The sequence below is a fragment of the Denticeps clupeoides genome, unplaced genomic scaffold (genome assembly GCF_900700375.1).
Source record: "Denticeps clupeoides unplaced genomic scaffold, fDenClu1.1, whole genome shotgun sequence".
Lineage (NCBI taxonomy): Eukaryota > Metazoa > Chordata > Actinopteri > Clupeiformes > Denticipitidae > Denticeps > Denticeps clupeoides.
The window spans coordinates 554,177-558,078 of NW_021629971.1; the positions used below are offsets into that span (position 1 = coordinate 554,177).

A 3,902-nucleotide genomic window follows, 5' to 3' on the forward strand; every position below is an offset into this window, starting at 1 on the left:
GCACATGACCCCTGCGCAGTATGGTCAGCTACGTGAACATTTCACTACCCATCATCAGCCCTGCACCCCTGGTTGGGCATCTGCTGATCAAAATGACATTGGAGCAGTGCGGGGAGATGCAGACTACAGATGTTGGGCTGAAGGACTTGTGACCGCGATCGCTGGCAACTTTCCTACTGCCTGTGACCTTTCTAAAATCAGCACGTGTGCTCAGCAGCCTTTGGAGTCAGCAGAAGATTTCTTGATTCGACTCCAAGTTGTGTTTGATGACCACAGCGGCCTTGCTTGCCCCCATGATTACCCTGGACAAGGTATGACACCCTACGAAGCGCTCCTGAAAAATACCTTCATTGATGGCCTTCTCCCCCCCCTCAGTGAGGCAACAAAGACTTCCTGCATCTTGTGGGCAGATGCTTCAGTGCGTCTCGCTGAAGTTCTGCGCCATGCGCGCCACGCCCAGGCCAGACAGGCGGAAGCGAGGATCAAAGAAGACAATAAAAACAAAGATTCAACCCATAGGACACAACTGGCTCTGTTGCAGCATGCTGCTGCCAACTCCACTTCATATCGCGGACCGGATGTGTGCTTCAGATGTAACCAAAGGGGACACTGGGCACGAGATTGCACCAAAAGATGGAGAGGACAGTGGAGACCACGAAGCGAGGAACAATCGGACGTGTGCTTCAACTGTGGCCAAAGCGGACATTGGTTACGAGAATGTCCCAATGAAGAAAGAGGATGGAGCAGAGGACATGGTGTTCCCTATGGCGAGAGATGTGGACACAAAGGAGAACACACCCATCATGAACAATCCCAAACAGCCTGACTGGTGAAGCGGGGCGGAGCTCCAAACGAAGGCGCGGCTGCAGCCCTGAAGGAGGCTCCAACCAAGGTCATGCACACCCACATTCCAACAAAGGTCCTGGGGACAGTGAAGTGGTTCAACGTTCGCAACGGCTATGGTTTCATCAACAGGAATGACACAAAAGAAGACGTTTTTGTACACCAGACTGCCATAAAGAAAAACAATCCAAGAAAATACCTCCGCAGTGTTGGGGACGGTGAGACTGTGGAGTTTGATGTCGTTGAAGGGGAGAAGGGTGCCGAGGCCGCCAATGTCACTGGCCCAGGGGGGGTCCCAGTCCAGGGCAGCAAATACACCGCTGACCGGAACCGCTACAGGCGGTACCCACGCCGGAGGAGACCCCCACGCAACTACCAGGATAACTACCAGAGCGAGGGGCGGAAGAAGAGAGAGAGCCAGGAAATTGTTCCTGAGGGGGACGCACAGCCACAGCAACAGCAACGCAGAACTTTGTTCCCTGACAGGCGGCGCTATCCACCGTACTTTGTCCGCCGACGCTATGGCAGCCTCCCCCCATATACTAGCGCACCACGAAAGGAAATGACAGAAGGAACTGAAGGTAGTGACAACCAGGGTGGTCCAGACCAGAGCAAACCAATGAGGCAGAACTACTACAGAGGCTTAAGACCAAGGAGTCCCCCATGTCCCAGACTGGTGAGGGAAGGCGAGGAAGACAAAGAGAACCAGGAGCCCCACCAGCGGCACTACAGATGCAACATCAACTACCGCCCAGACCACCGAACCTCAGGATGGCAAAGAGAGCAAGACAGCCGAAACATCCGCTGAGAAAACGTCCGCTCCCGAGGCTGAGCAGGGCGGGGCTGAATAAACACTGATTTACCATCTCTACCATTGTCCGGTAAAGTCAACAAGAAGAAACATCAAAGATCTGAGCAATAAGAAACAGATTTGACTTGATAATCGTCTAAGCTTGCAACATGCATTTGACCAGATTATCACCAATTGCCTGCACAATCTATGCAGACTTGTTCTTTTCCATTATTTTTAGGCAGATGGTTTTCTAAATCGGTCTTAAGTTTTTACACCAAATGGTTTTTAAAGGGAAAAATAATTTGATATTTGGTCTGTTTTGAGAAAAAAAAAAAAAAAAAAACTTGGCCACAGGAATAACTTGTTGTTACTTGCAGAAGCTACTGGTCACACTAGGACCTCGCCCATTGTTGAAGATTGTCCCCACTCCAGCCGAACTGAATTACCTGTCTTATCCAACTTATGACCTTTTTGCTCTTTTTGGGATCTCCCTTTTCCTGTAGGATCAAAAAAACGATGTTCCCCCTGTTTTTGATGCTGAAGTAGCTCGTAACAATTTTACTTGTTTTGTTAACCCTTCCCCTGGTAATACTGTTGGTACTGTGAATGTTTCATATTGTGCATCCATCCACAACCTGTCTGATTCCCCGAAAGTTGATCGTTCTGACATCTGGTGGCGGTAAAACACTGTGCTCCACTTTACCTGAGAACTGGTCGGGTGTCTGCACTCCTTCTACTCTTATCCTACCTGTGACTATTTTGCCCGTAACCGCATCGGAAGTTCCAGTCTCTTTTTCACTCCCGTTTAGCTAGGAGATCATTGTTTTCTTTTGATTCCCCTGATACAACTTACATTGATACCATAAGTATTCCCAGAGGTGTGCCCGACGAATACATATTAGTTAATCAAATAGCTGCAGGCTTTGAATAAATTTTTATTTTGAATAACTCCTAACAAAAATGTTGACAATCAATTACATTCATTACAAGGTGCAGCGCTTATCAAACTTCACTAGAGATGGATTTGAGGCTGTACATGGACAATTTAAAGCCACCTCACTTATGGCCTTCCAGAACCACATTGCTGTTGATATGTTATTAGACCCCTAGAAAAGTGTGGAGTGTGGAAGGAAAATTTAGTAGGCCCAGACACTCGACGAAATTTAGTAGGCCAGACTCTCCACGTGTTTCACCTTTGGTCATGGAACAGTCAGAAGACAACTGTGTATCTTAGGTCTGACCTTGTTGATGCAAAAGTCTGACGCAAAAACTAGACATAAACTGATAAAAGAAAGGTTCTGTGACGTTGATGGGCGCCACTGTCCAAAGTGGTGCGAGCTTGCTTTTCGACCTTGTACACCCCAGATGTATAAATGCTTGTGAACTGTAATCAAGCGGGGGGGATGTTCTCTTGTGGGTCCCCCCGTGCGCGGTAAAATAAACTTGGATAATCAATTCAGTTGACTTCCTTTATTGCAGCTCCCCAGACGGCAGAATTTCCACCACACCAGCACATTTTTTTGTCTATTTCCAGAATTTTTTTGGACAGGTCCATTTGCTGCCGATTATGCATTTTCCTCACATGGGCTGTATATGAAATGATTTGTCCCCTAAGAAATGCTCTAAGAGCCTCCCTAAGGACATACCAGGCGTGAGATTAACATCAAGAAAAAGGTCAATTTGCTTCGAAATATGGTCTCGAAATGATTTATGAGAAAGCAGTAATGGGTCGAGGCGCCACATTCGACGAGTTGCGATGTTGCTAGGAAAGCACATATCGAGTTGCACAGGGGAGTGATCCGAGATCACGATAGGGTGGTATTGACTATTTGTGACGCAAGAGAGAAACCTACTATGAATCAAAAAAATGTCTATTCTTGAGTATGAATGATGGACAGGTGAGAAAAATGAATATTGCTGGGAGGTGGGGTTAGTATACCTCCGGGGGTCAACCAATTTGTAGGATTCCATAAATGACAAAACAGCTGATGCAGGCTTGGACACAATATTGGACAGTGTGGGATTCGATCTGTCTAGATTTGGCTGCAGGACCAGGTTGAAGTCCCCCCCCAGAATTAAGTGATATGTGTCTAGGTGTGGGAGCTTAGCAAAAAAGGTGCAAAAGAACTGTGGGTCATCCCAGTTGGGGCCGTAGACATTTGATAAAACTACATTAAGTCCACACAGCTTCCCTATAACTATGACAAACTTGCCTTTGGTATCTGATATTACAGACTCATTTACAAACGGAACCCCCTTTCTTATC

The 3,902-nt window shown here is 47.1% G+C and overlaps 1 pseudogene; it reads left to right on the plus strand.

Moving 5' to 3' along the window:
- Nucleotides 1-895: 895 nt before the first annotated feature.
- Nucleotides 896-1,694, plus strand: LOC114778568 (nuclease-sensitive element-binding protein 1 pseudogene; annotated as a pseudogene).
- The last annotated feature ends 2,208 nt before the right edge of the window (nucleotides 1,695-3,902 follow it).